The sequence below is a fragment of the Balearica regulorum genome, chromosome 3 (genome assembly GCF_011004875.1).
Source record: "Balearica regulorum gibbericeps isolate bBalReg1 chromosome 3, bBalReg1.pri, whole genome shotgun sequence".
NCBI classification, from domain to species: Eukaryota; Metazoa; Chordata; class Aves; order Gruiformes; family Gruidae; genus Balearica; species Balearica regulorum.
Window position 1 is genome coordinate 112,259,551 of NC_046186.1, and position 26,886 is coordinate 112,286,436.

The following is a 26,886-nucleotide window of genomic DNA, read 5'->3' on the forward strand; positions in this document are numbered from 1 at the left end:
TTTCCAGGCCATTTCAGAATATCCTACCCAGCCTTGCTCTGAGCGTGCATACTCCTAGTCTGCCCTCTCTGCAGCTGTGATTCCCTTTTCTCCACATTGCTGAAAAAAAACAGTGCTGCAGAGTGTCACCATGCCACAACAATTAGTGGTTTCCCATGGCTTCCCATGAGAAGCGTCTCTAAGAGAGAGCACCCCTACCCATCCATCATCTTCTGGATGGGAAGGAGGAGGGCTGCTCAAGAGCTAGCCAGAGGTGCTACAACTCTGATTTACAGATTGGAAGGGTTATCCATCACCTGGGATGGGGAGGCTGGCTGGTCTGGTGTTATGGGGCAGGACAGCAGGTCATCTACAGCGCCTGGGGACACGTTCCTCCCCGCCTTTTGCTACAGTGTGTTTCCAGATGGGCTGAAGAGCTGTTCTGTGGAGAGGCAGGCTTAGATGTACGCTGGGAAAAGCTGCCTGTCTCCACGCTGATAGGTAAAAGAGTGAATATGCTTTTCAAAGGGAAAGTGTGAATTGTAAGAATTATCCCTAGACTACCAATGTCACCCTCCTGCTCTGGCCAACTATAATTAAGCTGACCCCAATGAGGCAGGGTTCATATTTTACTTCTTAAATTGTCCAGTGGCATTGCTGGGATTTGCTGAGTTTTCCCAAGGAGCTGTTTCTGATAATTGAATCTGACCTGCCACATCATGAGTCCTGATGACGTCATGAGTCCTGACGACATCATGAGTCCTGATGGCATCTAAGCCATGATTATGGCAAGTAGGAGTTTGTCTCTGGGCCAGGGCCACTGTTCTGCCACTGCCTTTTTGGTGTGCTCCTGGTCACATCACTTCATCTCCCTCTAGCAAGGTTTATCATCTCTACATAACGATGACACTTCATACAACATTCCTAGTCCAATGCTCTGTTTGCCTGTAAGGCAGGAAACATCTCTCATAGCTTCACAACAACTACTAGCCACTCCAGGCTCTGAAGTAATACGCACAGCGTAATACACACAAGTGCTGTGTCTATAAATTGTTAGCTTGGCTTCATTTGAGGTAAACCCCTAGCAACAGAGTTCATTTCAAGGTTGTTATAGATACACACATATTGTTCTTTTACAATACATTTATATTATCCTTTTTAATAGATTGTTGTAACCTTACAAATTTATGTGGTCACTGGGAACTGTGCTTGCCCAGAGAGATATCATTTCTCTGTTTGACTTAAACAGCAAGAAGGCGGTGACTTCCTACCTGGAGGTCCACAGAGCTCACAATAACTCCTGCCTGTCACGGGAGGTTTTCACAGGACTTTCTTGCATGTCAGCTGTGTTGCTCAGGGACTGCTCAAAAATTTCCTGTTTGCCTTGCCCACAGAAAGGGTTGGGTTTTATTTTTTTATTTTTAATGGAAAGTGTCATAATGAAAATTGTCTAGAAGTGGAGAATGTTGGTAAAATTAAATTTTTTATTTTATTTTTGTGGTAGGATATGGAAACACAAATATTTGGTGAAACTGCGAGTGTGGCACATGGGAGCTGTTGTTTGGAGAATACAATTCATTTCCCACATAAGTCAGACTTTCTTGTCATATAGTTTCTAATGGAAAAACATTGGCAAAAATATTTCTTTTCTAGTCCTAATTTAATATAGTTCTTCCTCCCCAAAAAACAACAAACCCCTTCAACAGAACAGAGCAAATGGACAACATTTCTTCAGAAAGTAGATCTTGGCAAAAGCCCCAAACCATCTAATAAGAAATTCAAGTCTTGAAAGACAGTGTAGATGAAAAAAAACCAAAACCCCAGCTAATTTATTTTCTGAAAGTTTTGTGTCTATTTGCTGAAACCTTAGGAGTGAAGTCTCTCAGGAGGGGCAATTCTGTGGGGAAAAAAAACCAAAAACAAACAAAAAACCCTAACAGTTTCTGGGTGAGTGTTGAGAAATACTCTGCAATCTGCTCAAATGACTGAGTTTCAGAACTATCAAATCAATTATGAACGACGTATAGATCACATCTTATTTCCCATGTTATTTCTCTTAATTTGAAGCAAGAAATAAGTTTATGAAAAGGATGATCCGTCAGTGCATCATTGGGGAAGAGGACAAGCAACAAACTCTCACTCACTGCATTATGCCTTTGGAACAAATTGCACAATCTAGAAGGTTTTAAAAAAAAGAGGAGCTGATTTCACCCTGGGGCCAACTGAACCACCCAATACAGTCGTATGAGGAAGGCATGCACTGAAACTTGGAAATTCTAAAAAAAGAAAAGGTTGGAGGGAGAGGAGGATTTGCTTCTCCATATTCTATGGGCATCTTTCAGATAATTTGAAAACCCATCTCCAGGCAGCAATATAATTTAACCTTCACTGGAAAATCAGTAAGTCCAGGTGTTGAAAGAAAAAAGAAGTGTCTTGGCTGTAATTCAGGCAGCCAGTGGTTCTTGCACTCTTCACAAATGTCAATTGCCCTGTATTCAGAAATGGGAAACGCGGAGGAGGGGACCCTGCCTCTGGGACCTGAGGTCCCCGTCCTTTGCATCAATTTGGACTATTGCTGCAGCAGACTTACCTTTCCATTCTTCCCCAGGTCTGGGGGGAAAAAAAAAAGTGCCAGTTCAAAGATGATGAACACGCTCCTGATGGCTTGTGCTGTGGTGAGGTGGTCAAAGGTGTTCTGGTTTGCTTTCATCACTGGCCTGAAAACACACTTTAAATGTGAAGAAGTCAGGTGGCTGGAACTCAGGAGCAGTTCCCAGGGGACTTACTGTAGGAAATATTAAATGTATTCAGCTGCCACCTTAGCTCCAGGTGGAAGAAGGGTTTCTGGGCAGGAAAGGTGTTCAGCTTCCATCGCTGCAGCTTACTGATGGTGCTCCTGGACAGGCAGGACCAAACCAGCCCTGGAACAGAAACCAGCAGCTTGTGGTGGTTTTAACCCCCTCAGAGCTGCACCTCCCTGACCCCTGCAAGCAGGACACCAAGCTACCTTGGCTGCGTTTGGAAGAGGGTAGCTGTGGGCTACCTTGGCAGTCAATGGGGATAGAGAAGCATCTCAGGAAGGAGATCAGGTCTACCTAAGATCTGAGTCGCCCCTTTGGGCTGGTGGTTATCCCTTCCCATATGCACACTCCCATCTGCCAAGGATGTACCTGGTAGGTCTCTTCCTGGCAAACCCTTCTGTGCCCAGGCTTGCAGAGGAGGACAAAGACCTTGTGCAATTTAACCATAGCTTTTCTTTCCTGCCTTTTTCCCCTGCCAGTCCCTTTCATTACCAGGTAGATCACTGTCATGCAGATGGCCACTAATATTGGTGCTGATTACCAGCAGCAGATAAATCACAGAAAGCAGGGCTCACAGGGGTCTGGGAGGTCACTTACTTTCCCCCTGCCTCTGGGCAGCATCAGCTCCCTTTCACCCATTCCAGCTAACTTGTCTTAAAAGCCTGCAGTGATGGGTACTAAGCACTGTTCCAAGGCACTTAAATCTTCTTTACTGTTAGGAAGCACTCTGTAATGTAAGCTGCATAAATCTTACATTTATCTACTTTTTTAAAAAACAGGTATACAAAGGTTTTCAGGGATTTTGCCGATATTTTTGCATAAAAGGGCATGCAGAACTGGCTGAGAGCAATCCCAAAGTGAAGATGCAGAACTCCGTCTGCGGAGTGAGGATGCTTCACCCCCCACGCAGTGGCAGGCAACCACTGGCCGTGCAGACCAGCTCCCTGAAAACTGAAGAAGATCAATACAGCTTTATCATTGTCCAGATTCCAGCATTGTCTCTTTGGCATTACTTATTTATAAAGGACTCTTGGCTGCCACTGAGTTTATCAACTGGCTGATGCAGCAAGAAAAAGAGTCCGTTGACCCCTCTGGTGCTGTTAGTATGGGGGAGTCTGGCTTGCAAATTGCAGAATTTGCACAGGTAGCTACCCCATCACAACTGATTTCTCCCACTAACAGAACTCCAGCACAGGAATTATTTTTCTCTTTGGCTTGGCTGGATTGAACCACACCTCTAGAGAATGAATCACCCACCAGGCTGATGGCTATGGGGAGGGAGAGGTTACCCCTGACCATGGAGAGGCCATAAGCCAAATGATCTTTCCAGGCTCTAGAGGACAGGCTGAGGAAAGCAGCTGTCGCTGTCAAGGACACTGCTTCTTCCTTGGGTGTCGACAGGGGTTGTACCCCATCTTCCCATGGGGCAATGATTTACCCTCAGAGATGCTATGTAGCTGTAGGCAGGATTTGTTGAAAGAGGTAGAGGGGCTGGAGAACAGGTTGGAGAGAAGGGGGAAGAATTGAGGGTCTGGGGAGGATGTGACTTACAGCTTTCCCTCTTCTCACAGTGCTTTGTGGAGATACCAGGCTGGTCACCGTTTGCTGCTGTTCTTTGCTGGATAAGCAGCCCTTCAGCTTAATGAGGGGAGGTTGTGCTAGTTTGGGCTGGGATGGAGTTAATTTTCTTCACAGTAGATAGCAGGGGGCTGTGTTTTGGATTTGTGCTGAAAACAGTGTTGATAACACAGAGATGTTGTTCTTATTGCTAAGCAGCGCTTACACAGAGCCGAGGCCTTTTCTGCCCCTCACACTGCCCCAACAGTGAGTAGCTGGGGGTGCACAGGGAGTTGGGAGGGGACACAGCTGGGACAGCTGACCCCAACTGACCAAAGGGATATTCCGTACCATATGACGTCATGCTCAGCATGTAAAGCTGGGGGAAGAAGAAGGAAGGGAGGGACGTTCGGAATGATGGCGTTTGTCTTCCCAAGGAACCGTCAGGTGTGATGGAGCCCTGCTGTCCTGGGGATGGCTGAACACCTGCCTGCCCATGGGAAGTGGTGAATGAATTCCTTGTCTTGCTTTGGTTGCACATGTAATTTTTGCTTTATCTATTAAACTGTCTTTATCTCAACCCACAAGTTTTCTCACTTTTACCCTTCCAATTCTCTCCCCCATCCCACCGTGGGGGGAGTGAGTGAGCGGCTGCATGGTGCTTAGTTGATGGCTGGGGCAAAACCACAACAGAGGTAGTACAGAGGAAAGGCAATTGTCATCTTTAGAACAGGCAGCGCCCCAAATCTTTGCTGTGAAGGGGGGTACTGCAGACACAGAGAGCTTGCTGTGACCTGGGACTGCTGCTGGAGCAGAGACCTGCAGGCTGCGGCTGCTGGGTGACTGTGCTTCCTGCAGCATTCAGCAGATGGAAATGAAAAGTAAATGAACATTGCTGTTGAATTGAAGGGCTCCCTGCTTCGATGAGGAGAACCATACCCCAGGGAATAGGGAAGAGATTTATGCTTTGGCAAAGCAAGCAGGAAGGAAATAATTCTTCTAGGCACAGATCGCTTCTTCCATCTATTATCACTGCTGTGAGACACCTGGAAATACTGGTTCCCCCAGAAGAAATTCAGGTCTCCCTGAATGGAGTAAGACTCCTCTCTGCTACTAGGGCTATTTTAGCAGCAGGCAGAATTGCTTCCTTTGCAGCAATTATTTTCTCAGGTTATTTTCCTCCACATCCCTGAGGCCACACTAACATTTCTTTTTATGCTCAGCTAAGCAGCTGATTGATTCTTCCTAGAGCTTTTCCTGTATCGGCAGCAGCAGGGGACTGAGCAGCACCCAATAACACAGCTAAAGTCAATTAGCTATATGAGACACTCAGTTGCCTACAGCCAGAAAATTTCCTTTCCCATCTACTCTGCCTGAAACCCCATCACTCTGACAGCAAGAGGCCTTGTTGCCCCTAAATTAGGAGCCCTGAAAGAGGAGAGAATGAAGATCCTGGATCTAGCATCTTTTCTTCAGTGCTCTTGTTCTTCCGTCAGTGCTCTGGGCAGCCCGATAAAAATAGGTCCGTCGTCCCATGGTTCCCAGTGGCTGATGGGATGGTTTAGGGAGCACTCATTTCAATGCTACTGCATGTTCATACGTTAGAAAACATCTCCTGACCAATTACAGTATTTGTGGACATACTCAGTACTCATGCTCATGTCACCATGTTTATGGAGCTGTGCAGAGTTATGAAAGCAGATGGTTTGTTAAAAAAATAGTAATACTTCATTCAGGCAGTGAAAGGAAGTGACTTGACAGCACTATGGAATAGCCTTTGGGAATACACAGTTTTAAAAAAGATGCTCTCCACAGGACACAGCGGAGCTACCCTGCCTTTGGCTGGGACATTAGACTTAATAATCTTCAGCGGGATTTTCAGAAGTGCCTCAGGTTTGCTGGAAGGACACTTCTTATCCTTAATGTCTTGTGCTGCTAAATTATTTAGATGTCTCTGACAATCTCACCATTAATCCTAATGAAGACCAAGCCAGGCACCTTAATAAGTATAATGCTGCAGTCCACACCATTTGTGTCCCTGGAAGAAGTTGTGCTGCTCAGCTGATGGGAGCTGATTAAATCTGTGTAATTTACCTGCCCAGAGATAAAAGTCCTGAATGTTCCCACTTTTCCTTCTGTCAAAAGGTTAAAGACCTATTTGGTGAATACCCATCAATGAAGGACGAAAACTGTGTGCCTGGCAATCCTTACAGCAAATCCTACCTGTTTAATAATACTTTGTACCAACATGATTTGGGGGTAATATTTATCAGCATATGCCCCGGGGCTGCAGGTCTAGCATCTCAATACAGACCCCTTAACGCACAGTGGTGTCCCTTAAGGTCCAGTGAACACCTATATTATTCACAGTAAACCTGCAGTGTTCACACCTGGGGGCAAATTTAACTGGAAAGTAGGAAATGCAAATTTTTGGTTCAAGCACAGGGGGAAATTATATATGCTCTGAACAGTGGAGCATGCACATTTTTTTGTAATACTTCTGTCCCTTAGGCCTGAGCAGAGAACTTCCCAGAGAAAAGTAGCATGTACTCCACCAACCTCTCCTGCAAAATATTGACTCTGCAACCTAGATATTATTGTGCCTGCTAAAACTGCTCAGTGGTGTTGACTGTATTATCACATACCTCTTCCACTATTCTTGAATAAATAGATGAGGCCCCCTCCCTTAGTTCGCAAAATCAATAAAAAAAATCATCACAAGAATCTGTGCAATTTTCCTGTAAATGATCCCACGGTTCTTGAGAGAGGTCACAGATCAGCATGCTCTGTGGGAGGAATGGAGCAGATACTAGGTTATTTTCTGTCAGCACTTCCAGAGTACAGCATTTCACAGTGAATTCCAGCTGTAGCAAAATAGGAAGCTATCCAGAGAGCAGATTTTGCCATCAGAAATTGCCTTTTTATTTTTTGGAAAGCAAATGCTTTTATGAGAACATGTTGGCTTTGATTATATTTTTAATGGGAAAAAAAAGTTGCAGTGAGTCATTTTGAATTTGCCATTTTTCTTTAAACAACGTAGCGTGTGCATTCTGCACATTCTGGCCTTGACTTCTCCACAGATGTTAAAATGAAATAACTCTGTAATGTGTGAAAGATTGAGCAGGATTAAAATAGACGACCATGGAAGTGAAGTTTTTCCTCCTCAGACCAAAGCAAATGACACTTAACAATTAGCTTAAACAAGAAATTTATTCAGAACTTTCTGTGTTGTGAAAGTTACATTCAGAATTTCACTCCAAAATGGAATGAAAAAAAATTTCTATAGATTTGGGCTTTCTTCCCAGCAGGGCGCTCCCAATTTCCAATCGGCAGCATCCCTTGGGGCAAGTCGAGGATGGTTGTGCTCTGCAAGCATTGTGGTCTACTCATTCTTATATCTCAGATCACTCTTCAAGGCTGCTCACCTTCAGTAAGGCTGTTTTGCCTTTGGCAGCAGAAATGATTGCTGGGGTGTTGTCCACCACCCTGCCACATTATTAAATGAAGTATGTCCTCACAGATTAAACCCAGCCCAAGCCCCCGAGGGCAGAAATCTCGTTAGTGACAGACAGCTGTTGGAGCCTGGAAGTGCTGATGAGGTTCTTGCCAGTCACTCCCAGGCACCATCTGGTGGTCACAATTCTCTCAAAATCACCATTTTTCCTGGAAACTGGTTCTTTACGAGCAATAGTAAATAAAAGTAAAGCTCTCTAATTCAGTCTCCCCTGCAAGACCGGAGTAGCTCTGCCAGGGGTGGAATGGGTGAGCTTGAAGTAATGTGGGAGATGGGAGATGCAAAGGGAGGGAGAGCTTCTTTGGGAGATCAAGTGTGTACTTGTGCAGTGAAAGAAAGCTAAGAAAGGAGAGGGGAGATTAGCAAGTGAGCTAGGGTAGCAGAAAGACTGAAAAGCAGGGGAATCTGTTCCAATTAACGGTTGCTTATTTGCAGCAGGAGGAGTAATTTATGTTTTTTGGGGGTTGTCAGGGTTTGTTTCAGAGAACATCTTGCTTTAGAGCAGCATCTCTCCTCTGCTGTGATGGAATTGCCTGAGTGTTCCCAGGTACAATGTGGCTGCATAGATGGGCAGAAGTACTGAAGGAGCTGGGCTCGAAATGTGAAATGCTGCTGCTTCTGTGCACCATGCGTGGTTACGCTGTGGCACTTCTTGCTGCTAGGTGTGGTAGTCAACAGATGTGTGCTTGGGTTCAAAAAGTGCTCAATTTGAGAGAAGAAAAGTTTATTGTGGTCTATTAAACATAGAGATGCTCTTCTCCAGGAGCCAAAATCACTGGCAGACAGGAGAGTGGCGTGGGGTCAGGGAGTCCGAGTACATTTCTCCTGATCTTGTAATCTTCTTCATGTATCTGAAGGTTATTGGACTAGATCCATTTTCAGTTGCTTCTTTCGCTCTGGATGTTAGAGGTGCAAGTATACAGAGGGCATGTGGCACACAAAATCACAGGCTTTCTCTGCCCTGTTCAGCTTGGGTTAGAGGTGGTATGTCTTATTTCTGTATGTTGCCAGGGCTGATCTACAAGTGTGCTAGGGAAAGAGGTTAGGGGTACGTATCTACACTTTGGGGTGCTGTACAGATATGCTTCTCTGACCATCTTGAAGCTAAGCTCTGTCTTGCTTCTCACCTGGAAGGTCCTATTAGCTCTTCATGCTGCCAGTCTGGCTTGCAAGGGGGTTACTGTACCGGGGGATTGCCTGGAGGACCTTCCACCGTAGGTAGCTCAGCAGGCTGCACCCAACCCTGAGGGTCTCTCAAGCCCCTGAGAAGTACCCTCTTAGGAAGGGTACCTCTAAAACTGGGGTAGAAGAGAATTGGTGGGACACAGGAGGTGTCTGAAGAGGAGAAAGCTGGCTAAATTTTCCTGTTGCCATTTAAAATTCCAGTCATTTTCCTGCTGATGCTTCTGTCCATCATCAAAGTGGAGTGAGATCAGAGAACCATGAAGAGTAAATTTATTATATTGACTTTTTTCCCTCCCCTCCCCACCCCCCACCTTTTGTCCTATATATAGGCATGACCTGTAATGGAGAAGCTATCATGCACCTGCTTTGGCTCCCAGTGGTAGATGGGGATAGCTTTCTTCCAATTATACAGTCGCTGTTTGGATTGCTCCTTGCCAAGATGACCCTGCGTCACTTAGGTCAGCAGGAGATTGCTTGTTCCCTTCCTAAGGTATCCATTTAGAGACCTGAACATCAGCTAGGTGTATATGATGTTAATGGAACTGTGATCAGGCTTGTATGCCTCTGTCTTCCAAGGACAGAACTCAGCTCTAGATTTTTAGTGAGTAGATTTTTAGCTTAGTTTCCTATGAAATGAGGGTTAGCTCATGATGAGGTGTGTGTATACTTGCACAAGCAGAGCTATGCATCACAGCCCTGTAACTCTGAGCCTCATCTCAGCAGAATTTGACAAAACAGTAGGGGGTTTCAAGGTGCTAGGGTAAAGAAAAGCAACCCTGCTAATGTTATCTGAAGGAAAAGATGCAACATGTGACTGGGAAATAGAGAAATTGTACAAGCGAGAGTTGTTAGAGAAGCACCCGTGGGAAGGAGGTTCCAAACCAAAGCTGTTAATTCTCCATAGTGGATTCTCCCACCCAGCCTTTCCGATGCCTGTAGAAACAATACACGGAGCTGATGGAGACGAGGCAGCTGGTTCCCAGGCTGTCCTCTGTTTGTCAGTAGCTAGCAAGAATGATCAGCCTTTGTCAGAGAATCTGAATCAGTCTTGCCCTGGGAGAAGGGGAGTGAGACTAGAAATGATGGGAGATAGTATACTCCCTGTTCATATGAGGGTATATGGGCTACAGGAATATTGGTTACGCCCTAATGCTCCAGCACACCTGATGTCATCTGTTAAGTCATTCCTGCCCTTTCAGAGTATAGCGCTTGGGTATTGGCCCATCAATACTGATGTGACAAGCCCCATCGCTAGACCGTTTAGGGTCTAGAGGGAGGAATAGTAATCTTAGGTGTCTGAAGCCTTACTCATGTATCATCACCTGGTGATGGTGTCCCTTGAGGTTGCCAATTGCCTTATAGCTTCCTCCACTGGAGCTATCTATGCCAGCATGCCTTCTTGATCCATGGAAGGAAATGTACTGTGTGTCAGCACGGTTCATCTGCCCAATTTTAGCTCCTCATCGGTAAAATTAATGGTGCTGTAGAAGTGCCTAAACAGCAATGCCTGTGCAGAGCAGTCTCATTCCAGGTATAACTACCAGTGGTGATATTGGCTGGTCCCTGGGAAGTCTCTTGGGAGTCAAGGACACCAGAGAGCACTGTCCCTGCAGAGAGGAACAAGAGTGCATCAAGTCTTGGGCCAGCAGCAACACTGAGTGACTAAATGCAGAAGCATGGATTGAATGACTGTGTCAGAGTGAATCACCATGAGGTCTTCAATGCAGCAATTTCCACAGAAAGATTACATGCTGAACTGCAGGGACTATACTGGTTAGCTCTCCACCAATGATAAAAAGTGGCGCTCTCAGAGGGAGAGAGGTTCTCTAGATGCTCAAAATCAGGGGAGATTTTGAGAGACACAGATTGTCTTTTTGGTCCTTTGTGGTCACTCAGTTGTAGCTTGCTCCAGGTATGGTGTCATGCCCTCCTTTGGGGGCAGAGTCTGCAGTGTTGGAGAGGATGAGCAAGGGAGAGCTGTGGAACAGCATTAATTGAGGACTGGTAGGAATGATGCACAGAGAGATAATTGGTGGCTTGATTACAGTGTGTAATTACCTTCAGGAGAGACAATGTCAGCTGCTAAGAGACTATTAAATCCAGCTGAGAAAGACATGATAATTTTTTTTTGGTCTTTCTCCATCTGTTAAAGTTCATTTCATATATTCACTGATTTTAAAACACCTATCAGTAGTCTGTTCAAATGCTGGACTTGGCCCTGCAGCACAGGACTCAGCAGGTACCAGCTGGAAAGTAAAATATTGCTGATGGACAGGGAAGAGAATTGCAGCATGAAGTGTCTTTCCATTGCCCCTCAGCTGGAGAAGCACGGCTCTGCGCAGGGAGTTAATCGGTCCTGAGGTGAACCTTGTGACAGGATTGCAGCCGGCTTTGTGTCCCCACCTTACTGACCGCAGCAGGCTGTAAGACCTAGGACTGGAGGCCAGCTGGATCTTACTCCTGTCTTTCCCCTTCCTTGGCTGTGGTTTGGTGCATGGTACAAGGGGGTTCCGCTGATCTAAGGAGTCCTAGGGCTGGACTGGGGAGTCTGACACTTACCTACCACCTAGTGACAGACATGGGCAGGCAAAGGGAGGTCACTTGCTGCATCCGATGTGTTCATGGGCTGATGTTCTGGGCCAGATGTCTGTGTCTGCTCTACTCCCAGCAGTCCCAGGTGGACTCAAGAACAGCAGAAGTGAACTAGAGGACTAAAACCACCTGAAACTCCTGTGGAAAAGGTATCAGATTTAATAGGTTATGTGTTCTTTGTGTAACTACTTGTGATACTCAAACTGGTAGTGGAGCAATGTTTGGAGTACAAATCTATTGATGCCACTGCTCTCCTGATTGAATTAAAACTCGGTGACAAGACCTTAATTTTCCCCCTAAAAGCTTTGGTCTTGTCCCCATTCCTCCCAGTGCTTGCTTTTCAAATTTAGCAACATCACTTGAATTATTGAAAACCAAATTATTTCATGTCTCCCTCATCTCCGACAGGAGCATGATGGCTATTGACAACGGGCCATCAATCATGTTTTAAAAAGAGCTGTCAGTATTAGGCAGGAGAAAGAATGATTCAAGGATTTCCAGCAGAAGCTGGAAATATCACTAATGAACGGCCAAGTGAAATATTTTCCTAACAAAAACCTCAAGTTGTAACCAGAAGCTGTGTGCTTTCAGAATGCCTTATCCGGGCATTGTTCTGATTGTACGCAGCTAAAAGAAGATGATATATCTTGGACTCACAATGCAATTTAATTGGTGTCCAGATGGTTTTGTGAACAGTGTGGTAGAGGATGTATTTGAATAAGCATTTTCCTCTTGCCTGAGAGTGCTTTAGATAAATGCAAATGCAAAAGACCAAATGCAATGCATAAGAATGACATTGGCTTCTGATCACCCCCTGCCATATAAACTCATGAATTAAGTGTTCAGTGGAGGTCAGAACCAACGCAGGGAGTAAAACACTGCCATGGGTTCCTCTGAGATGTAGTTAGTTTAAGGTGTTTAAAATTTATCTAATAATCCCCCATTTTATTTTTAGCCCTGATTTTCATCAAGAAAAGTAGCCAGCATGGGGAGAAGAGACAGAATCTGGCCTCTGGCTAACATAGAAAAAAACTGTATAGGAAACCTAGGGTAGCAAATTGGCTTTCTGGAAGAGGATTGGGCCCTTAAGAGTGAATGTATTGAAATATGTTGCAGATTTTGTCTGCCTTTTTCCTTTTTTTTGTTTTGTTTTTGCTGCCTTAGCAGGTGGAGGCATCTGAAGGATGCTTTGCCTAGACAATGAACTTCTGTTAAATCTTGTGCCAGGGGAGACTGTAATGATTTACACGACTTTCTCCGTTGCTTGCAATTAATTGTGGTGCGTGTTCAAAATAGATGCCCGTTTAAGTATGCCTAGATGATTTGGGTGGAACAACTTAGGCAGCACAACCCAAGAAGGCCATGAATGGCATATAGCTTTTGCTACCTCTGGTATAAAATGTCTGTCATAAGCGTGGGGTGTCTCTGGCTGCTGAGGCCAGGTGGTGAATAGGGTAAGTGGCCTGGGAGCCCGGTGTGTGTACCCGCCCCTGGCAGTGAGATGACTGATGGAGAGACCCAGGGGTGCTCCAGACAACTGCTGGGGACACTACGAGGTCTCAGCTGTGGGGGATCTTGGATCCCGCTGGAAATTTCTTCATTTCCACAGTTTGCTCAAACTTCTGGGTTGCATTCAACTTTTTTATACTGTAATATTACTTCATGTTTTCAAGTATAAATTAAGTACTTAAGAAATAGTTTGGAAGAGGGTATCTTCAGTCTTCAAAGTCAAAGTCTGGTGTGGTCATTGTTTGTTGATATTAATTTTGCTGTGGAGAACTGAGTATGGGTGTGGGGTGAGAGAGTTTCAGATGAACCTGATTTCCACCAACACATTTGGCAAACTGAAAAGTACTCACATACAAATGAATTATTTTGGGCAGAGTAAAACATTTCATCCAGACCGGAAGAGAATATATTGTGCCGTAAGCACAACACATTGAAATAAAAGCTAGAAGAGAATCAAATGAGCTTTGAAAAAGTTCAAGGGAAACAATTGAAATGTTTAAACTCAAAAAAGCCTGTTTTTTCACAATTCAAGTTTCCATCACAAAAGTTTTGTGTTTGAAATACTGCTGTAAGCGTTCACATTGCTGGGGACAAGACTTTGAGCCGGGCATCAGGGGTCTGATTCGGGGTCCTCCTGAGGACAGATCAGCCTGCAGTGGCAGGCAGTAAGATTTCTTGTGTGGGTTCAGCAGGAGCAGACCGAGGCTGCTGGCCTGCTTGTGGTCGGTGCTGTGACCAGCTGCAGAAATCTGGATCCGCAGTCTTCGTTTTTGGCAGAGCTCGTGAGAGTCCCTCACAGTCCTGGGAAGCTGTGCCTGGCTTGGGGTGCTGGAGTAGCACTGCACCACAAAGTCTGATGGCCAGGTCTGACATCTGTTACAGGAACCGGTTGCCTAAATCTCCCAAGGTCTCCTCTGGCTTTAAGAAAAGCCATAAACCTTGTTCTGATATATGGTCCTGTCATTAGGGAGATATGCCAAATTATACACACAGCTCCCATGTCAAAATCCTCTCTGGAAATGCATCTGTGTTCTATAAAAGTTGTCCAGCCAGTCTTATTTCATTCCTTTCAATTCTGCATTGCCAAGACCTTCTGGCAAGAAAGTGCTTCTTGTTTTTGCAGTTGAAATGAAGCAGGGAAGTACATAAGAACAAGGGTAATATCAAAAACCAGATGGTAAATGCCGAAGAGAGACCTTGAGTATCAGAATTGGTGCCAAACAAAATTACATAAGATAATATTTACCTGTCTCCCAGGATTTGTTACAGAGTGCTGGAGAAAAATGTCCCGTAGATAACTGGAGGGCTCCTAGAGCAGAAAAACAAGAAAATGAATGTCAGAACTTTGGGGAATAAAAGACAGACCAATGCTGTGGTCAGGCGAGGATCTTTCTGCGTTAGTGTTCCTAATAAACTGGAGGTTTGGGAGGTTGTTTTTCAAACAGAGATAATGAAATGACAAACTGCAGTGGGTTAAAAGGTTTAGAAATGAAGACTGATGCAGTTGTAGTGGAGAAGGTAGAATGCCAGTCAGATATACTTTGGATTTGGTTGGGGATGTTCACTCCTGCTCTGTAAGTCAGTTGTTGGAGGCATTGGTGTGCTGCTCTGAGCACTGTGGTGATGAAGCGGCATGCAGCCTGACCGCAAGATCCGCAGGAGTGTGTCTGCTTGCGCCAGGAGCACTGAGATACTTGATTTTTGTATCTTCTCTACAAGCCCCACTGTGGCTCTGTCTGACAGCACCATTGTCACCTGTTGTTTTTTCCATCAGCCGTCACTTCTCTGCCAGCGATAAATGAATGCACGCACTCTTAGCTGGGACACTTTGCAGGCTCTGCCCAGTGGCTTGTTAAATTGAGTTCAGCCTTCTGGCCCTTCCCCTGACATGCTGTGGCTCTGAAAATCACCCACGAGTGACACCCTGCGCTGGCCTAGCACTGGCTCACTGAGGCTGTGGGACCTCGAGATGAGAGGTGAGGATCCGTGTCGCTAAAGGAGCTGCTGGAAGGAGGAGGGTGGGTTGACCTCCCCTTGATGTCCTTTCCGGAGTGGAGCTTTGCCCCAGTTCTTGAGCATAGCCCAATTGCTACTGCGTCCCCTGTCCCTCTGATGGTGGCACCTGGGTGAAGAAGTGCTGCCCACCAGAGTTCCTGCCAGGGCTTCAGCAGCCCCTCAGATCTCAAGGGTTTTATCTCATCCTCTGACCCACTGGTGTACTGTGTTTATTTTTAACCTTCGTGAGAGGAACGTCAATTGTCAGTTATTACCTTCATCTCAAGTTTTTCCAGTCTAATGCTCAGAAGCTCAAATTCTTTGTTGCTTCTCATATCTGGCTGCACACATGTCTTGAAGGCATATATCCTGGTACCTGTTATGCAGAGGTAAATATCTGCCTTTGGTTGCAAGCCATCCATAATGAAAAAGAAAAAAACTAAACATGGGAAGCCCTTATTTCAGAGGTAGACATGATTTGGGGTTTGAAAGTTTCCAGTGAGGTGGAGGTGGGGGACCAGCTCTGGCTCCTATCCTGTTCCACAGAGCATGGGAACAATGGGCAGAGAACAAAACCAGGAGTTGGCAGATAGCAAATCAAGTAATCCCTTTTTTTTTTCCTCCTTAAAAAGCACAGCCAATTCATTGCTACAGGATCTGAATGAAACCACATATTTTTCTAGCTCCTACTGTGGTTTTGACATATTTAAGAGTCAAGGCTAGGCAGATGGGGAGCCTGGGTTTTAGGAAGTTCAGGGCTGGACTCAGGTCTGGAAGAAAATTCATCTGAAGACAGATTGTCAGACAGCTGCTTCCTAGAGGTTGTTACTGCTGTTGGCTTTCTTCTTCTGCAAAGCACTGACAGTAGCCACTGTTTGAACTTTGCTTGTCAAAACATACACATGCAAATATGCATATATGAAAGCACCGTGTCTCCTTGCCCTTGGCTCATTCTTTGTACCTCCATTGCAGGACTGTTCCCAAAGCTTCAGCTAATTACCCCTTCTTCTTCCCAGAGCATGGCTGGCGGCTGCCTTTGGACAAGGCTCATTGGAACAGAGTCAGGGCGAATCGAAGTCAGTCGGCACGCAGAGGAAAAGTCCCGCTTCACTAACTCAGGCGGGATGACTCCAGCAGAGACATTCATCTCAGTTTCCTGGCTCTCTGGGGAAAGCGATGAGTGACAGATGCTGGAAAGAGCTTGTACCATTGAATTTTTAAAATGTACTTTCTTTTGCCATAACACTGCCGAGCTTGTAAGTTCAAGGAGCAGGCAACAATGCCACAAGTTTGTAAAAGATGGGCACAAAGCTCATTCTCTTGTAAAAGATGATAAATCAGGGGTTCTTCTTATTTCCCTTCTAGGTTTTGAAGCTGAAAAGGCAGTATAACCAGCTCTGCCCCCAGCACAGATTTTTCACAGATCAGTTGGCATGAGCAGAACAGAGGTCACAAATCGATGCTCAGTAAGGATTTTTAACATATGCAGATATGATTTATGCTTACTGTGGTCTACAAGTACTATTTGCTAGAGAACAAATGCTTTCTAACAGTGAAAACCTTCCACAGGAACCATTGTAAAGCTCTTAACATACCCCATTATAGTGTCCAGTCTGGCATGGGATGAGGTAAGGAAGGATTTTTCCAAACACTAGTCCCTGAAACACCTTCCTCCCTGCTCCTGTCTATGGCTGAAGATCAAAACATAGTGGTGTTTGTCATGAGAGGACAGGAGTGGAGGAAGGTCTGGGCCAGTGAATCAAAGAGGGACAGCAGAGACTGGGGCTTGGCAGAGTGTCTCTCTGACTTGAAAAGCTTTGCTATGAGTGGGGGGGGAGCCAGGACACCAGCTGTACGGTGTGCCCCTGCTGCACGGACACCCATGCCGCCACGTTCTCTGTCAAGCCGTGTGGTGTTTGAGCAAGGGACCAAAACCTCACCAGCTGTCCTACCCCAGGATTCACCTGTCCTTTGGCCTCAGCCCTTCAGAGCTTCATCAGGCTGAGTTAGTGCCCTGCAGGGATGGTCTGTCTCATCAGTGGGCCCGAGGCTTATACCACTTGGGTGTATTTCTGACCTCACGCTTTTTGATGGAGAGAATCATGGGCTGGACTGAATTGATACTGCGGTAGGTATAACTAGGCTGTATTTCTACAATGTTTTTACGTTTGTGGGCTCCATGGGCCCTGTAATCCTGCTACCAGCTGGCCCCTGAGATGACGGTGGAGCAGCAAGAGGTAAGATGAGGCATGCACAGATCAGGTTTTTTACAGTATATAGAACATAGGGAGCATCCATTCCACTGTTTGGAATCATATCTGTAAGTGGGTGCTCGGTTCTTTTTAGACAAGAGAACTCACCTGAGAGGGCATAAGTATCCACTGCTGAAAGAGTACTGTTTTCCAACAAAAAGCACACATCCAGGGGGAACCAGGCACGGAGACAATTCCTTTTGGTGCTTGTAACCCTGTTTTTGTAGGAACAACCGCTCCCTTATTGAAGTTCTGTTCTCTCTTCTGGAGTCAGCAATATCTTCCAAAGAGGTTGAAAGGTTAATTGCACCAAGGATAACAAAGCTACACCAAGGAGAACAAGTTATCCATGTGAAAGGGGATATTTTTTAGTTTCATGCACACTTTAGCTCTGTGCATGTTTATGGATACACGGCGGCTTCCTTGGGTTTCCTGCAGACCCTGAAAGACGACCACTACTCATTCACCTCCATATGTTTCTCTCTTAGAGCTTGGGAGAAGGAAATGCCACGTGCAGGTGGCAAATTGCTGTGCCTTGGGAATTGCTGCACATGGGAATTGCCATGGGAGCTGCTGCACATGCAGGAGGAAACTCCTGCCGCCCTCCTGTTCAGGTGTTCTGGGGGAAGCCCTGGGGCAGTCACAGCCTTTGCCCCCTCTCAGGACCTCTGGCAGCTGGAGCAGCCTGGAACCGTGGTGCTGCTCTGCAAGTGGACGAGCGGCAGGGCTGTAGGAGCCTGCAAAGAGAGAAGTAAAGCAAATAATCAGCAATGTCTGCCTCTTACTCCACTGTGTGTTACCCAAGAACTAAAACCCACTAATAAGTATATGATGAACGAGAAAACATAGTGTGAACCCTAGGAATGCTCTGTTTTGCTTTTCAGAAATTGAAGTTTCATCTATTGGTTTGCACTGACTATTTTTTTTAAAATAACAGCTAAAAAATCTCATAAGAACATCCAAGGAAGGTACATATATAGATGTGACCCTTAAGATTTTTTAATAGTGATCCTAAACCCTGAGCGATTCTAAGTCAATTGAAGCATGTTGGGAATTTGCATTATGCACACAAGATAGCAATAGCCAGCAGTCAATCTTTCTCTGATTAATCAGATTAATGGAGATCCAAAGCACCACAGTAGCTGCTTTATTGTCTGGAAGTGTCTTAGTTCTTTCTGTCTGGCATGCTCACCTACCATGGTGTAGCCATCAGTGGGACTTGTGCTAGCCAGACTCTGGCAGGTCAGTGGCAGGTCACCATGCCCAAAGTCAGGGTGCATTTAACTAGTGCCAGGTTTGGGGCCTCTTGGGAGACAAAATTTTCCAGGCTCCAGCTTTTGTTTGCTAATCAAACACTATTTTCTGTGAGACAGCCCATATTTTGAGGACAAAGAGCAGGGCTGAAATTATATACTGGTCTCTTCCTTGTCAGTGCTGAAACCTTCCCCTTCCCCACCTTTTCTTGCCCATCTGTGATTTTACATCTTATATTCCCAGCTGGCTCCCAGTCCCTTTGTCCCTGGCTGGATTGATCCAGACAGCAGACGGGGATTCACTTTTCCCCTGAACTGACCCGAGACAGATCAGTTTGTATTCATCAGGGTGTCAGATGCTAATTGTCAGGGCCTCTTTGATCCCAATGATACACAGGGACTGGGCTGTAAATCCTTTCTGTGTCACTGCCCGAAGGTGCGTATGCCGTGCTTGCAACAGCCTTGATCCGACACACACCAGGAGCGTGGGGAAAGTGAATGATGCCCAATTTGACACCCCAGCTTTTGTGCCTTGAGGCCTTGAGCTGATGGGTTCAAAAGCTGGAGGGAGGTGGTGGAGATGTAGACAGCCACACAAACAGGTAGAATGACTATGTGAAGCCAGACTGCTTCACCTGTCCCTTCCTTTTCCGAAATCATCAGAGCATGCAGCTGTTGAACATAAGAAATTTGATTTTGCTTTATTTCTGTGCAGTGTTTCGAGTGTGATGAGCCATATGGACAGATGGGTAGATATTCGGATTGTCCCACCAATTCTGACAGGCTGACATCTGCCAGATGTGGATGTGGTCCAGCACACCACAAGCACAGCTCTTCACGTCGGATCTGAATTCATCACTCTCTTTTGCAAAAGCACAGTCCTCATCTTGGAAGTCTGGGGGAGTTTAGCAAATAAACCACCCCTTTTCTGCTGCCTCTTTCTGAGAAGCCTGCAAGCCCCAGGAAAGTTATAAAATACTGCAACTAAATCAGTGACACTTCAGCAGCTGAGAAGCAGAGTTCCCAGCATTTGCACAATGCTTTCTCACTCATTACTGATGGATTTTAATAACTAGACAATGCCCAGTCACCTGGCAAGGCCAAACAAATGCAGACTGGTTATGCACAGAGGATGGCATTTCTGCTGAAGCAGTCAGAGCGTGCAGTGAGAGGAAGAGGTACACGCTCCAGGAGGAGACAGACCAGTGCAAAGGTGGCCAAAGTTACCACTTCCCAGTTTTTGATGAGGCTGGATGAAGCAGGGTGAACGTGCACAGGATCAAACATGTCCTCTGGTTGCAGTGAGCTTGAACTTAAGAACTGACTAATGATTTTGTTCAACCATGGTCTTGTACTTTCTGAAGTTTAATGCCTATCGTGATTGTGGCAAGAGCTTGGAGGGACACGGTGCAGACAGAGCCTACCAGTTGGAGGAACAGCCTGGCTGTTTTATCACAAGATGGCAAGCCCAGCTGAGGGCCAGTGTGGGTTAGCCAGGTGTGAGTGCAGTGCCAGGTTAACACGGCTGGTTAGCAACCAGACCAGAGCAGGAAAGTCCAAGCCACCCTGTCTGTGTTTCCAGGCTGGGTCTTGTCTCAGGTCTCTGCTCTGCACCCTGCCTGCTGGTGTAGTCATGCTGACAGCATCTGCCTAGGGCTGGTGTCTCCTTGCCTTCCTGCAGCTGAATGTGGAGACCAGGCTTTGGGCATGTCCGTCCCCTACAGGTCAAAGAATCACTCTGCAGCTCGGCCATCGTGCTATGAGGGAGAAACCTTCTCCTTTTTCACAGCCTGGATCCCAGGCACGTCAGCGAGATGTTGCTGGGCTCAAATCTGGAGCTGTCTTGGATGTAAACATCCTTGCTCTCTTGGATGTAAACATACTTTAAGTTTCATTCACTTCTCTCTTCTCACCAGACTTCTTAGGAGCTTATTGTGCCTCCACAGCCCGTGCTGGCAGTAAACTGAGTAATGAGACGTGGGGGCAGCTGGTCTGTGGGATGCAGGGTGCTGCTGAAGGAGAGAGATCGCTTCGGAGAGGCACGAGGCACGTTCCTGCTCCCACTCCCATCACACACTCATCAGTGCTCAAATGTGTTGCAAACAGGCTACCCCTATGTAGCACATGTCCTCTCACCACTACTGTTTCAGAAGTCCTGATGAACAAGAATGGACATGGGCAGCATCTCTTCCTGAATAATGTTAGAAATCACTACTTTTTCATTGAAAAGTCTATATTTAGGCACTAAGGTCCACCTGGACATTGTAGATGTCCAGACAGGAGGTGCACAAGGGCTTTACTGTCTTGGAACCATATCTTTATTAGCACCAGTGCTAGCTTTACAGGTGGTTAGAAGTGGAGCTAGACTGCAAGAGGGGTGAGTTTGGAGGAGACAATGTGAAAGTAATGCATAAACCAAAGGAGGAACTATTCCTCAATAAATCTCCCAACACGAGAACTGGGCAGGGGAGAAGGGAAAACTCGCAGGACATCAGCTTAAAACTAATAAAAGAGAATACTTTTTTACACAGCATTGTGTAACATTTAACATTTCTTGTACCAACAGGTTCAAAAAGGGATGAACAAGAAGTCTGTTAATGGATGCTGAAGGGAACAGGCAGGACTCTTTCTCCAAGCATCCCCCAGCCTGTGCCTGGGGATGCCAGAAAGGTGCCAGCTGTGGATCACAGGAAGGCCAGGCATGTGTGGTCTCCTGTTGTCAGTGCTGGAGACAGCACCAGGCTGGCTGGACCATTCATCTGGCCCCGACAGACAGCTCTTACATATGGCAGACACCACACAAACCCGTGCCAAGCGTTGCCTGCAGCATCTCAGTACAGATAGTTCGCACTAAGGGATTTACCAGTTCAGATTTACCAGCCTGGACTTTTTAGTGAGCTCATTCAACTCATGGATTACCAGCAGAACACCCATTCCCCGTTTCATAGGGTCTTTATCAAGCTGTCTCCCCCAACCTGTCCAGAAATCTTGGAGGTTTAATTACACTCATGCAAAATAAATTGCAACAATTAGGTTAAACAAGTCAGGTTTAATCACAGGTAAAGAGAAGAGAAATTCAATCATGTTCACTGGGAACCACAAATAACCTCTCCAGCAGTGAAATCTCTTATCCAAAGTCACCATGGGTGGCTCTGAGTGATTTACCGTCCTTTTCCTTCTAATCCTGTTGTCCCTTTCCTCCTGCTGACCATGCTTGTCACCTGTGATGGCTACTAATCAGGGTCACTGTTTTGATAGCAGGATCTGGCCCTGTGAATGTCCCACTGCTCTTCCTGACTGCACCGTCCCTGCAGTCAGGTTGTCTTCCGATAATCCAGGGAAGAAGCGGTGCTTCATCAAGTGAATGAAATCTCTGTGGGCAATTAGCCCCTCTTGAGACTAATTGTGGATATTGGATAGTGCTGTCAGAGGGTAGTGGAGGTATAACAGCCCATGTGGTTTTGATCAAGTCAGGGAGGAAGAGCTGGTGGAATTTCAAGAGCTAGCATCTTTCTCCACCCCCCCATCAGTTCTGTAAGCAGGATTGTGCAGAAAGGGTTACAAACAGAAGCAAAACAGCAAATATGTCACCTCGATGTTTCTTAGAGGTAAGCCTCATAGCTGCTGGGAGGCGTTTACCAGTGTCCCACTCACCTCCTCCACATGCCCTGAAGAACTGGTGCTGAAATAAGCTGGTGAACAAGAGTCTGGCAATGCTCATGAGGTGCACCAGGTACCCTGTCACACATGGAGACATGCTCTGGAGACAGACAGAACAGCCAGCCTGCTTCGTTTCTGGGGGATGAAGTAATCCCAGTGATGAATGTTGATGCCACCAGTTCGGAAATGCTTTCTGCTTTGCCTGGCACAGGCAGCGGTCTTGTAAATGAAACCCAAAAGCTTCTGTCATGGTCAGGGCCATGATAAAAATAAAAGTTTCTCATGGGAAGCTTGATGTGAGCCCCCACAAATCACCAGCACCTGAGATCTGTATCTCGGAGAGGTCTCTGGGGATGGGGGAAAGTGGTGCAAGGAAACAGGTAGTGTCAAGATGGGCACAAGGAATATCTGTGGTAGTGTCAAGATAGGCACAGGGAATATCTGTTGGAGGCAATCACGCTGCAGGTATTGTGGGGAGGAAAAGCACTGTCTGCACATACAAAGCAAACCTTAGAAAATAAGCGGGCATCCAGGCTGTTGTGTTTCTCTACGTGCAGAAGCTGCCCGTGCTGGTGGACCAACAAATATCAACTGTCTAAGAACAGGATGAAAGGGCAAGCAAAGCCCCATGGTGAGAAAGGGTTCCTCTGTGGCTGCTTTTATGGGAAAATGAGCCATTTAACGTTTCAGCATCCTTTGGAAAAGCAAAATGCTGTGATTGCCTAAAGTGAAGCTATTTCTCTGCCTTCTGTTTGCTTTGCCTGGCAATTGTTAAGCAGTAACTGGAAATGAGGAAGAGAACCCTTTTCTGTCTTAAAAACAAATCAAATTGTGCTTCTGCAGCTATGAAAGCAAGTAATTTTCCTTAGAAGATTATGTTCTCTTGAATGGCAAGTTAAACTCCTGCACAGCCTGGCAAACATGACTTTCTCCAAGCTCAGCCTCTCAGTTTCAAACTCTGCTTCTCCCCAGATTGAAAAGGTGCTGTTGCAAAACTTCGCCTGTTTCTGCATGCTGTATATACTGGGCTCTGGCTTTGTGTCAAAGTCCAGCCGTTTGCCATCATCACACGGAGCTGAAAAACCCTCTTCTAGCCCCTCCTCATTCCCTAGTTATTAGACAGCGGAGTAGATGCTTCATTAGCAAAGCCATCCAGATGTTTGGCTTTGTGGGGCATGTTAATTAATTTGATTTCCATTTAACTTAACTTTCAGGATGGCCTGCACGGCCACTACAGTTGTGGGGAGAGTGATGTGCACGCTCAGTTGAAATTCCTCCCTGACCTCTTAAACCAGTGCTGCAAGGGGAGAGACGGGTTGTGTACTGGTTGCCATAGTAATAAACCACCCTACAAAAACCCAGGCATTTTGTCTGCCTTGTGAAAAGCGTTTCAGCCACCAGACATCTCTGAGCAAGGCAGGCATTGCAGGGAAGTGTTTAAAATCACTGTTGTTTATGCCCTCCCTGGGCTCATCAGCTGGAGTGGTGGGAATGCTTTAGGCTCAATTCAGGGAAGGGAATGCTTGAACAAGCGCAGGCTTCATTGAAGCTTTGCCTAAATGCTCTGCAAATTTGGACCCTCATAACAATTTCTTCTCACCTGGGTCCCTACAACAATTCAAGAGTGGTAAAGTCCAGGCTTCTCATCTGTATTCAAGTTTAAGACTTTTTTTTTTTTTTTCCTCCTTGGGATGCAAAGGGAAGGAAGGGAAACATGGAAATAGAGCAAAGTGGTTTCTCTGCTGGTGTCTCTTTGAGATGCTCCAGAAGAAAACAGTTCTCTGACACCAATTAACTCTAGCAGAGGATCTGCTGATTTTAAGCAGAACATCAAATCTCAATGAGATAGAAATAACTCTTTTATGCCTGCCTCAGTTCTCAACACTTTATCAAATTCTGGGCCTGGACTCCTGCCAGGTCTTTTCAGAAATAATGAAATGATTATTCTTAGCTCCAAGCTAGGAAGACTTTCTACTGCAAAAAAAGCGAAACGTACCCTGCATTTGTTCCAATTTTACCCCTCGTTTTCATTAACGACTCATTCCTGGTCTAACCTGGCAAATATGTTTATGATTGTACAGTTCATTGAATTTTTTTTCACCTTGTATTTCTTTTTCTCCTATCCCACAGGGCTGAAAATTGGATGATGATGAAGGGAAAATGACTTGAAGGCAAGCCAAGGAGGAGCGGAGGAACAAGGCAAGCATGGTGGAGAAGGAGAGACCCACTGGAGCAGGGATCGCCGAGGAGAAGGTAAAGAAGCAGCTGATTTATGGCCACCTGGTGAGAAGACAGATGGAAGACGATCTGGGAAGCTTTTGGAGGAGTGTCCTGTGGATTATAAATGAAGTGAAGGGAGACAGGGGTGGCTAGGCAGAAAGCGAAGGTAACGGAAACCAGCGGGGCTTCTTGGCGTAAAGCTCTGCCACAGTTCTGCAGCTGGAACTTTTTACCCCAGGGTGAAAAGGAAATTCATCAATGCCACCATATTTGGTAAACTCCTCTTCTTTCTGCCAAGTTAATCATATCAGAAGCAAAACAAGTAAGATAAGAAGAAAATTTTCCTCTTGGTATTTTGCAATGAAACATTAATTCCAAACATCTTTCCTTGGATGCTTTCTTCCCTTGTTTATTAAAAATGAGAAAAATGATTGTGCGAAGCAAAACATCTGTTCCCCATTTGCTTCAGTGTTCCACTGAACTTAGAGGAACATTTTGGCATTTGTTGGAAATATTAAGTCTATTCTGGTTAGGGAGGAGCCTAAATACTCTTCTTAATTTTGGATGTAGCCATTGCCAGCTATGCAAGCGTAAATGTTAAGGCCCTCGGTTATTTGCGCTGCTCTGCAAATCCCCCTCTAACCTGAGGTTGGGCCTAAAAGCAAAGCTTCTGGGATGGGTCTTTGGGGGCTGGTAGCGTCCTGGATAAAATGCGGTACGTGTGGGTTCGAAATGGTGTTGGATGAATGAAGGGAAGGAAAGTCCCCTGAGGGTGGTCGAGCACAAAGACGACACTTCTGGCTCTGGAGGCTGAGAGAGGTTTGTGGGAGGTACATGTTTGTCCTATTTTTGTACTTTTCCCGAGTCATCTGTATTCCCAGTGCCAGAGAGGGTACTGGATCAGATGGGATCACTTTCGGGCTGACTGTGAGGTCACTCTTTCTGTTCTTGTTTTAAGCTTTTATGAAGACAGAGAAAACAGGTTTCCCCTAGCTTTTAATGGCTGGGGAGAAGGTGGGGAATAACAAGTGATCCAGGATGGGTTTCTGCTAGTATTTTTACATGCACATAGCCTCCTGCCCTGAGTATCTTCCTAGTGAAGGCATTAAGCCAATTTATGGGGTGAGTGAGACTGGTGAGAAGATGAGAATGGTGCAATTAGACTTAATTAAACATGCTGAAGTAATGAGTCTGGATTTCCAACACCCACATAAGCACACCAAGGATGAAATGAAGAGGGAGAAATCCTGTAGGTCTTGCGTGTGATACAAAGTTTTGGGAGGCATCATTAAGACACACTGACTATTGGGCCTTTTCAGGCAGAATGGATTTAGTATGTAACACAAGCAAGCGAAGCACGGTATAATTTAGACTGGAAGGAACCTCTGGAGGTCTCTGGTCGGCTCCCCCTGCTCAAAGCAAGGCCAGAAGCAGTAGGTTGCTCATGGGTCTATCTGGTCAGGTTTTGAATATTTCCAGGGATGAAGTTTTCTCACTTCTCTGAACCTCTGTTTTCATGTTTAAATGCTGACTTGATAAAAAAAAAAAAATCCTAACAAAAGAAGAAAATGAGATACAAACAAGATTTTAGTTCTGTGGTGTGAAGCGGTTGGCGCTGAGGACCTCAAGTACTTGACAGAATGAGGTTCCCTTTGTCACCATGAGCTACGTTCCTGGAGCATGTCTTCCTGTCCAGTTTTGTATGAAAATATCTGTCTTGCAGGCTCCAAAGCCACTCCGCAATGTGACCTAAAGCTTGGTGAGATCAACAGCCGGGGGAATTTTTCAAATGTGGACTCCTGCCTTGGATTATAATCCCTGTATGTATGTGTGTTCAACATTGGCTGTACCATCTCCCCTCAGGGAGTGTTACAACATGTGATTTATAGTTGAGCAAATTCCTGAGTGCTTTATAGGGACGGGACTGCAGGGGCTTATAAATCTTCGCTGGGACTCTCCCGAGCCCTTCCCTGTCTGCGCTGACTTTGCTCCCATGGGGGCCATGACATAAAGACCAGTGAGAGAAGCAGTATGAATGGGGAGACTTTGTCCTCCACCTTTCCAAGTGAGCAGCTCCACACCGTAGCATGCTGAATTCAAAAGAGGGCAACTGGAGGGTGTCTGAGGATTTTTTTTTTCATTTAAATTATTATTTTTATTTCTCTGGCATTGTTTCTCTTAGGAAGAGCAAGCCTCTGTGTGAGATTGCACTTGCTCATCTTTCTGAAGGATATTTTAATAATGCTTCAAAATAAACAAACAAACAAAAGACTGAAAGGAAAGAAGGAGGACTCCCCAGACAGCCCCTTGTTTTGCCCTTTTGAATCTATTTAGGCTAAATTTTTACCATCCTCAGCACTGAATTTCCA

The 26,886-nt window shown here is 45.7% G+C and overlaps 1 protein-coding gene across 1 annotated transcript in view; it reads right to left on the reverse strand.

The window, feature by feature from the left end:
- Positions 1 to 25,097, reverse strand: part of MGME1 (mitochondrial genome maintenance exonuclease 1) — a 215,286-nt gene extending 190,189 nt beyond the window's left edge. Inside the window, exon 1 of the mRNA XM_075749491.1 lies at positions 25,088 to 25,097. The gene's annotated coding sequence lies outside the window, so the exon portion shown is untranslated. The remainder of the gene's footprint in view (positions 1 to 25,087) is intronic.
- Between the last annotated feature and the right edge of the window lie 1,789 nt (positions 25,098 to 26,886).